Below are 11,173 nucleotides of genomic sequence, written 5' to 3' on the forward strand. Positions count from 1 at the left end.
GAGTGGGGAATTAAATTTTTTTTATATAGATATATATATATTTCAAACATTCAGCCACAAAGAACCTCTGCTAAAGGTCTGAAACACTGGTGGCCACAGCAAAAAGCCTGTGTTCTTTTGAACAAAGTGGGACAAAGGACTCGCTCTGTTTTGGTAACATTAGCAAACTAGCATGATCACAGATTTTATCATTGTATTGAAAAATATGACTTTAATTTGGGTGCAATTCAAATTTTGTGAAAAATGAGTACTGTGCACAACAGTGTTGCTGTAGATCCAGGACTTGTTAAGGGAAACACACACCGGGGGCCTCGCATTGTGTCATGTGATGCAAGTAACACACACCTGGAGCCGCACAAATTCAGGGCAAAACTATTGAAGTAGTCGAGTATTTTATCATTATTTTGATGCACATCACCACCAAAAATTCAGTAAAGTATACATTTTGATGGCTTTTTCAGGGTAGGAGATACTCTTACTTGGAATTTCTGTAATTCTAAAACTGTGGCTATAGCCGTGTTCTGTTGATCATGTATTTTTTCTTCAGTGTATAAGAAGAGTTGGCTTTCTCTGCTCATATGAACTCCACTCTCTCCAGTGATAAGAAGAGTTGGCTTTCTCTGCTCATATGAACTCCACTCTCTCCAGTGATTTGCTTTTTGCTAAGCTGTCCCGGATCTTTTTCCCAGTTCATTCTAACCCTGAGAGTCAAGGGTGTGTGTTTGTTGGTGTTTGTAAGCGTTTGGCCGTTTACACTGTACCGATGCTAATCTATCCCAATGGCCAGAATTATCAGGCTGCTGGTTCCTTGCTGCTGTGCAGTCTAAGCTCTAACATCACCTGGTAGCTGCAATTTCCTCCTACAACCACCTGCCCGAAACACCACAAATCATATCAGCACAGCTCTCTAATGACAATAAAGCTGTCTGGGTGGGGAAAACATCACTATGCTCATGTCTACGCTCGAGCGCCTACACACACATATATGAACACTTGCGCATGTCCTGCGTCAGAGATGGAAACATTGTTTTTATGCTTTTTCTTAGCTACCTTACTGCTTGAGCATACACTTCCCTCGCATAGGAAAACAGACACTCCTTTCATGTAGGAAAGTACTGTACCTGTCTTTAGGCAAACGCTTTAGTTAATGTCTCCTACACTTAAGCAGTGCTTGGTAATACACTCATTTTCTATGTCCTGGAGTGCCACTGAGAGCGAAGCAGGAGTAAGGAGTGTATCCTGAGGTGATGCAGAAGACAATGGCACAAGCACATTTCATTGATAGGGACTGAAAAAATTAGCTACTTTTTTATTTGTTAATAATGTTCTAAAAAAAGGATCAGAGAGTAGGTGTATGACTCAGTGTGATTCTGTACCATCAGGTTGTACTGGGGGTATGTACAGGGAGAGTGGGGGACTGTTTGCACTGATCATCTGCAAGAGTAAAACTACTGTGCATATAATCCCCTGAAGTACCTCCCTTCTTCCTTGCTCTCTCTCTTTCTGCTCTTGGTGCACCCATGACTGTTGGAAATGATGCAGTAATACCAAAAAGAGAGAAGCGGGTGGGTGGGATAGTCAGAGTGAGAGACAGACGAGGAGCCAGACAGAAAGAAATAGAAAGAAACAGGCAGGGAGAAGGCAAAATTGTGGTATCTGGATCTCCCAGTTGCTGCCTCTGGCTCTTTTTTTTTTTTGGCTTTCCTTATAAACCGTTGAAATATTACAGTTAGGTCTTTGGGTGCATATTGCTGTCTTTTATGTGCAGTGGATGAGATTGCTTCTGAATGTATTATGATCCAGAAGTGGTTAAGTTTGTGTGTTATGAAAACGAATGTGTGTGTGTGGTGTGTCTGTGTGTGGGACAGAAGTATATTGCCTCCACAGACTAACCATGGCATCACTGCGAATATACTATGCAAAGAATGTGTATAAGTGTGGAGGCAGATAAATATTCGTACAAAAAGATTTCTTGACTGTTCATCCGAACAAGAGCAGAGTTCCACAGAGAGAGTGGCTGAGGGTGATTTCTTGCATCAGATAAATATCGCACAGTTCAGGGTAAATCGTGGCTCCTTTTCCAAACAGCACGGAATTTATGAACAAAATATACCTAAGCTCATTTGGTGGCATCATAGATACCATCAGTGATGAGTGACTCCCTGCACACACTGTATGTTTGCACATGTAAACATGTCAGCAATGAAATTATGATTTACCACCCTAAAATGTGCATTTGTTCATGTGTGCTGGTGAATATTGAGATTTATTGCACGGTGTGTGTGTGTGCATGGAAATAGTCTGTGTGTATATTTGAGTGCTCAGCCCCTGCTTGTTTCCATGTGTGTGTGTGGATGCCCCAGTGAGAATATAAAAAATGCCACTAACAGTTGTGTCTGCATATGGGCTAAGCCATGAGCACACTGGTCCTCCACTGCAGATTGATAGGAATGAAATATTCTGTAATCTAAATGTAAATGGAAGTGAAATTTACCGGTGGGTTCTATGTAATTACCAGTACCACAATTTATTAGAGTTGTGTTTGTGTAAGGTGGAAAGTGCGAAAGAGAGAATATGAGAGACAGGGAGAGAGGGATGAAGGGAAAAATAAAGAGAGCAAATGAAGAGTGTGGATAGGCTATCAGAATGACAGAGTAAGAGAAAGGATGATTTATATTTAGTTACGGCTTCATGGTCGAGCAGCGCAGGTGCAGGCTCGCTGCAAAGAGAGGAAACAGGAAACCTGAAACAGAACCTAGAAGAATAGGTGTAGAATAGCCTTAGTTCTGAATATGATTCTGTTCCGCATGAAGCAGAGAGGAGCAGAGGGTAAAATATAGGAGGAATATCAGACTTGAGCCTGTCAGAGCTTACAACCTGGCTTAAGATGTGCATTAGATCTTCTGGGCTGTGGTCAATTACTCACCCTCTGATAAAGTGCTCTGATATGTCTTTGATATATGGATGGTGTATGAGCTGTGCCCTGTCCTGACGTGAACCTTGCTGGCCCCGCAGTTAAAGTGAGATCATGTCAGAGGCAGATGTGCTGACAAAGATAGGGATCATTTAGGCGCACTGCTGTGCCAACACTATTAATGAGACCACGACTCTCACTCATACAAGAAAATGTGTAAGTTATATACACCGATCAGCCATAACATTATGACCACTGACAGGTGAAGTGAATAACACTGATTATTTTGTTACAGTGGCACCTGCCAGTGTGTAGGGTATATTAGGCAGCAAGTGAACATTCTGTCCCTAAATTTGATGTGTTGGAAGCAGGAAAAATGGGCAAACATAAGGATCTGAGCGACTTTGACAAGGGCCAAACTGATGGCTGACAACTGGGTCAGAGCATCTCCCAGACTGCAGGCCTTGTTGGGTGTTTCCAGTCTGCAGTGGTTCCCTTCTTTTGGTTTGTGCCTAGAAGTTAATCAGCATACACTTTGCAGCAAATAAAAGTAATGAACATTAGAGTTCGCACCAGCACAAGAATACACTGTCCTGAATGGACAACATCACTCTCAAGTGTGTGCTTGGACACGTGTCCATCAGTTTCCTGTTCTGTTTTTTGCACCCTGTTATTTGTGTTTGTAAGCAGCTGCATGAGTTCCATGAACTTTTACTGTCTCCAACAGCCCTGTACTTGTTTGGCATTGTGAAGCCCTATTCAAAATGTTATTCACTGGATAAAAAGATCCCGCTGTGCTTGGGTGCCAGAAAGCATATGAATCTGTTTCTCTGGTTTGTGACAGTAGAATGTTGTTTGGAAAGACAGTTTATTTATTGGAATATCAGTGGTGCTGTGTAAATAATAGATATGGTCTGTTGATGGGGTCTCTGGGTTGTCCCGGAGCACAATGGGAACACATACTGTGCTCAGCCAATTTTAGTCAAACACAGGAGCAAACACTCAAGGGTCCTCTCATCTACAGTTATTGTACTTAAAGGCAATGACAGTTAAGATTAAATATGGTGTTAGAAAGAGCAGAGGATCCATGATAATACATCAATAATCATTGAGGGGGAGAGGAAGAAGGAGAGGAGTGGAGCTAGATGGGGGAAGAGCTATAATAGCGGTCTAAGCTGATTTGGAGAAGCCCTTATCTGGGCTGGTGCCTAGCATGGTCAGAGGAAGTGAGGTCATGTGAATCATGGAAGCAGTTAAAGATCCACTTGTCAGCAAATGGCAAATTCACCACTGAAGGTCAGTCATACATCACCTAAAGGAGAGAGATAGGCATGCAGCCGGGGCAGAAAGAGACGGGTAGGGAGACTGGGGGTAGGACGAAGATAAACATCTCCCATCTTTCACTCTATTGTTCTTTTTGAACAGAGGGAGGAGTGCATGTGACAGAGAGAGGGATATAGGGCCTGTCTTTGCTCACAGTAACATATACTGTAGCCCTCTAAGGGAGCTTTATGGTGTTGTTCTTGTGCTTGAAAGCAGAGATGCCATGCAGATAAACTGCATCTGCTCTTCTATTTATTTCGTCCTCTCCTCTGTCCAACTGCACACACACACACACACACACCTTTTAATCTCAACAAAAAAAAGTCATATTTTCCAGAGAAATAAGCACAGGCAAGTATCCATGGCTCAGCTGTGGTGTGTGTCATCCTATGATGAGAGGTTTTGGAGCCAGAGGACCTGTATAGTGACCCATCTCAGCCTGCTTTAATCTAATCAGTCTCTTCAACTTCCAAATTGGCTGCTCCGCTGGGACTTCTGCTGCTGTTGTCTGTTGTATGGCTGTTTACTGATCAGAGGTCAGGAAGCTGCATTACTTTCTGAACAAGAACCCAAAGCTACATCACATCGCATTATGCCCAGGCTCATTATGATTAATGTGATGGTGTATCCAATCTTGTGTTTATTCCATGCTCAAGTGTGTGCTTGTGTGTGTGTTAGCATGTATGCCCATGTGTTTTAATGTGCTTGGCTGGGTCTATCAGATAGATTTTAATCTAATCTGGTAGACAGGCCTGTCATGGTGACCAGTGATGATTTACAGCTGACCTCAGCTCTCTAACTCAATACAGTCCTTCCCATTCAGCTGCAGTGTGTGTATATGTGTGTGAAAGAGCAAGCTTGCTTATATGTCAATAAAAGCCTATTAATACAGTATAGTTTCTGCAAAGCCACACACACACACACACACACACACACACATTTACTTCTATCTTTAAGAGGACACTTATTGACATAATATATTCACTAGCCCCTCACCTGAACCTTAACCATCAGAACTAAATCCCCAGCCATAACCCTTTTGCTAACCCTAACCTAACCCTAATTCTAACTTGAACCCTAAAATCAAGTCTTAACCCTCAAAAGGTGGTTCAGAAAGTGAGGATCGGCCAAAATGTCCTCACTCTGTAGTAAAAAATATTTTTTGGTCCTCACTACTATATAGCAAGTACAAGAACACACACACACATCCCACTTTTAATCGCTTTACCGGGTCCCTACACAAACTGTCTCTGTCTTTCTTTTTTCCTCTTTGACCTTCAGTTTTAAGTTTATGGGAGTAACCTCCAATCCTATAAACAGGCCACAGTTGAGCCCACACACACACACACACAGTGGTTATTGGATTCATAACTGGGTGACTCCTATCCTCCTGGTCTCTGTGCAAGATGAGAGGTGTTGAAATGAAATTCTCCTGCAGAAAAGCTGTGCTCTTACCTGGGATTTAGAAAAAGCTCTAGCAGGGCTCTTTCTTTTTCTCTCTGTCTTTCTCTCTCACACACATACACACACACACACAAGGCTAGAAGAGGTTGAGAGGTTGTAGAAAAGAGAAGGAAAGTGAAAAATAAGCAATGTGAGAGAATGAGAGGCAGAGAGACAGAAAGAGATTACAACAGGGTACACTGGGAATGGTAGCAGGGTGACAGGAAGAGGAGCTATGAAAGTGCTCAAAAAGACATGGGGAGAGCTGAGTTTCAGACAAAATTGATCTGTCTATTTCTGAGGCTGCACAGAGGCAGATGAGCTGACCAGGGGTGGTCAGTGGGTTTAGAGGAAGAAAGAACCAAAAAACAGCAATGAACGAATCTGTTCCCAGAGCTGAAGCAGCAGCACTTAACCCCCTGCCACACAAAAATAAATTAAATGGCTTAAGAGGTTGTTTGTCAGTGCTGTCCAAAATGACCCATATGAACGTTGATCAACGTGATTCATTTTTGTCAAGGCAACTAAAACTACATGGTGATGTTGGCAAACCGACGTTCATTTAATGTTCATTTAGCAGCTATTCTGGAGAAATCAGTTCACATCAGCGTCTTTAGCAGATGGAAAGTTTCTGACAGTTTTATCAGCACTTTTTCATGCTGACTTAAAATCAGAGCTTTAATGTTCATTCTTGTCCTTGGAAAAAGCAGTGGCAAAATAATGTCGCTTTACGGTCTATATAACAGCTTTCAGTCACATCACATGCTGTGTACAGTTCTGCTTTGCTAGATTAAGATTGCCACTTCCGTCTATTCCGTATATAAACAGCATCTCTTTCATATAGGTCCATACTGATCCTTCCTCTGCAGCTCTTCCTGAGGATTTTAGGGGGTAGGTTTTCCTTTTCTTATTATATATGACATATACTCTACTGTATGTCCTTTGGTGCCTTTAAACCGCTTTGTAGTGCAGAGACAAACACAAAGAGACAGAGAATATAATAAAATATGCCACAGAAAAACCTCAGCTGAAAAAAAGCCTTCAAGCCCATTTACCACGACAATACAATAGACAGGACTATTATAGGACGTGAACCCTAAATAACCCCATTGCAACCCGGGTTATTTACGTCATTTCATGCCAGCTTGTGATCAGGCATAACCACAAAGTGTCACTTTTCTATGATAACATGCAAACATGCATAAAATCTGCTTAAAAGTAACAGAAATACAAATTACAGATCCCATAATTGCAGCAATACAATAAACAACTTTAGTAGCTGCTCCGCTGAGGAGTCTGTTTTAGTTATATTGAGACCGTGATAACATAGTGAACCTCTCAGTTCTCAGCCTGAAGCAATTAAACGACTCCCATCATTGCACCCATAAAATATCCCGAGTCTTTAACAGGTCCTCTTTTCTGTGTTGTTAAGCAGAGTCATTACATCTGAAAAAGATTTTTGTTGATGGAGACAGTACAGTTGGGAGGGGCTACAGCCAGATGAATCCTGTGAATTATTTCATACATAAAGTCTTCATTTTAATTATGTCAGAGGAGGGAGAACGGAGATGAGGTCTCAGTGGCCTTCTTACTCTCCCGTGCTATCGGCCAATCTTTTAATTATCCACCACTCCTGTATGGGAAGCAGAAGGTTGGTATCTATGGAAAGGCAGAGATAGCAGAGGCTTGCGTTCCATCATCAGCTGTCTGCAAGAGCTGTATAATGATTTGATTATTGAGTCTCTCTCTTCCTCCCCTCTCTTTCTCTTTCCTACAAGCACTACATACAATTTTTCTTTCTTTCTTGTGTCTAATATTGCACTAGACTGTTCATCTCTAATTGTCATCTTAAAACAGTATTTAACCCCTTCTCTATTTATACAAACACAGTCACACAGCATGGCTTTCAGTTCCTGGTAAAAAGAGATATTCACATGACTTGAAACTTTGATTTGTTTTTCATAGGGAGAAGGTGGGGGACACAGCAAATACCAGCATGGAGGGCACAAAATACACCAGAGCGGCATGTGAAGAATGCTGCATTTCGAATGCAGCTTCAAAATGCAATACAATGCAACAGACAACTGAATCTGCTACAAGGATACACTGAAGGAAAGCATTATGAAATCTGTCACCATACCATGAATCATTCTCAGTGGCTTGGTATTTACCTTGACCCATGAGCCAGTGCTGCTTATTTACTGTGCCCCTGTAAAAAAATAAATAAATAAACAAACTGCTTTGGTAAGGTCTGTTGAAGTATACATTGCCAGTGTTTTTTTTTTTTCATTACAAATCATGTGCATCACAGTTCATCGTTTTTCCAACCATCCATTTGTGTTTCTGAAGTATTTCTCCTGCCATTTTTTTCATTTTTTGTGTAATAAAAAAAATCAATGAGCAGACAGATAAAACTTCCTTGAGCTGTCTAATCCATCACAGTGATGTCTGCATAAATTCTTATCAAAGTCACTTTATCACTGCTTGGTACAATATCAAAAGCCTGAGATGTAATATGACACAGTGGTAACTTCAGCCAAAAAAAAGTGCTGATTTGGTTTTTACAGTGACAGATTACACAGCTCAAGCTAGTTTCTAGAGTCTGCTAATTGTTTGTCATGGAGGCTGGTTGGTTTCTGGGGCAAAATAGGTTGAGGGGACCTAAGGGAGGGGGTGGTTAATAAGAGGCCTCAGCACATTTTTAGCCCTGGTGCCAGGTAGCAGGGTTATTATTTCCTGGGTAAAAATCTAAATACACTGGCGTTGCTTTCCAGTGAAATCTAGTGTTCATGTCACTTTGTTAGAATCACAAAGCAGCATTTAGATAAAGTGCAGTCTCCCTTACTGAACATGTTTAATAAAGGCTTTAATCACTGATGCCAGTTATTATCTTAAGACCTCTGTATATCTTTGGCACTGTGACTGCTGTTTTAAATTACTTAGGTACTGTAGATACAATGCATTAACCCTGTTAGGTCTCTTCTTCCTCTGCACAGTACTTTGCTGTTTTTATGTCAGCTGTTTACCTTGTGCAAATATATAAAACCTGAATCAAAAGGAGGGTTTTGTTTCTTCTTTTTAACTTCAACCTTTATTTCAGTGTTTGACTACTTTGTAATGACTAATTTATGCCTTACTCAAACAGTGGGTACCTGCTGTATGTTTGACATTCTTCCTTCCTCTAGTGTACCACAAAAAGAGGCTTTGCAGGAACTCCACAAGGCACTGAGTGCATCACCGTGTGAGTATATCTGTTGGAGTAAATGTGTATGTATGTACGTGCTTGGTTTACTGTAATCTCTAATCTATAATTAATCATCGTCACTGGCCCAGGATCTGGGCTTTTTCTCTAGAAAATGTGAATGCCTATTCTACCATCTCTCTATCTCTCACACACTCTTTTTGTTTCCCATGGGGAAAGTCTATTTTAGGAAAGTGATGTTCTCTGACAGCTTTCACACATTCCTCTATGGCATTAGCGCTGGGAGAGGCACACACGTAATAAAACATGCACATTATGAGGAAAAACATGCACTCCTACATAAAGGAATATTAAATCTCTCTAGCTTTAACATTTACAGGCAGTCCTCAGGACATGTCAGCTGCAATTCAGTTAACTGGCTTCAGCAGTAGCACAGTGAAATACAACACATGACAAAGGAGTCATCCAGAAGGCACAGTGCATCACCACATACAATACAAAAATATACCAAACAATACCATAAGACACTGCACAATACAACTCTCCTCAATACAAAACATCAGCAGACATTACAATAGCATGTATTGCATAATGCATATGGCCTCATCCGTTTAGTATCAAGTGCAGTCAGACTGGCTCTGATAGTGGTCTGCTGCCCATGATGACACAACACCATGTCGTAACTTGTCAAGTAAGATTATAGTCAGCGTCAGACATGACATCTAGAGGAGTATCGCATCCTGTGGCATTTTGTTTTTCAGTGTGTATATGTGTACATACAATATGTGCAAGAACAAAACTAGTGTTGCTGCTGAATCCAGTCACAAACATTATACAAACAATCCCACTGGTGCAATGACACACACGGCAACCCAGAGGTGTGCAAATGACACTTAAATGTCAATCTGTAGCTCAGGAAGTCAGAGACTAATTACACTCCTCTGCTGACACAATGACGTTCCTATGGCTTTTTCACTGAATCTCCACGGATACCTGACAGCATACGTGAGCTGAACAAAGCCGTGGGGATTAGTGTCCACACACACACACAGGCACATTTTTGTTTTTGTTACTTAGCGGGTCTTTACATTGACTTACATTCATCTCCTGGATATTTACCCTAACCCTAACCACTACCTGCCTAACCTTAACTCATTCCCCTAATCCTAACCTTGACCTCACCCTAACCTTACTCTAACCTTAAACCAAGTCGTCTCCCTAAAATTTAACGATTAGCTTGGTGGGGACCAGCATCAGTGTTAGCAGGCTTTTGGGTCTGGGTCCGCATCACTATAGAAAAGCAACCCCCCCACCCCACCCCAAGTAATTACAAATGATCCCTTTCACGCACATGTACATGTATTCACACATGCCCATCATGAAAAGTGTTTTGCACACTGAGCTACATTTTGTTTTCTTTGCTGCTATAGAGCCCACACTATTGTGTATGAGCAGCCCATATATCATGCTGTTCATCTGACATTTTCAAGCTGGAGCGTTAGCTTTTTTTTTTCTCAGACAAGTCAGGAACTATCCTGTTGCTAGATTAAAAATCTCTAGAAAGGGGAGGAAATTAGAATTGTACTTGAGAATTTATGAGAAAACATTGTCATGTTACTTGGTTTGCAAACACACGCACTGACTGCAGCTCATACAAAGGTGAACCATCTCTGTCTCTGACCCCTCCTAAATGGGGTCACTTTTATCAAATAAAATATTTTATTGAGTCATTTTCACATTAAAGTGAATGGAAGTACGGATGTGATATGAAATTTGTGTGCTTAGCAAGTTCCATGCCAACCTTTATCAAACACACCCAGAAATGTGTTTCCTGTATTCGGAGACTGCACCCTATACAGTCTCTCTCTCTATATCTCTCACGCACACACACACACACACACACAGGCATGTAATGCATTATCTAGTGTGTGATTTTCACCTGTTCTTGCTGACACCTGCCATTTCAACTTTGCATGCACTGCATTTTTTTTTACCCAGCTTCCAAGCAAGGACACTGTCTCATGACACACAAACCCTCATAAATGCACACACACAAACACAAACCCATCTATGTGCATTGTTCATGCTTGAATTCTTTAATATGTGATTGCCGCAAGTCATTAATTATTTGCACTTCTCTCAAAATATATTTTGCTGTTTGACAAGGACACACACAGTCTCTTACTTCTTCTCTCTTTCTGCCACACACTTGCAGACCTACATATCTTCATGGACACACTTATTACACGGACAATATTGAATGAATAGGTATATATACATATATATATATA

The sequence above is a fragment of the Monopterus albus genome, unplaced genomic scaffold, assembly GCF_001952655.1.
Source record: "Monopterus albus unplaced genomic scaffold, M_albus_1.0 scaffold127.1, whole genome shotgun sequence".
Classification (NCBI taxonomy): Eukaryota; Metazoa; Chordata; class Actinopteri; order Synbranchiformes; family Synbranchidae; genus Monopterus; species Monopterus albus.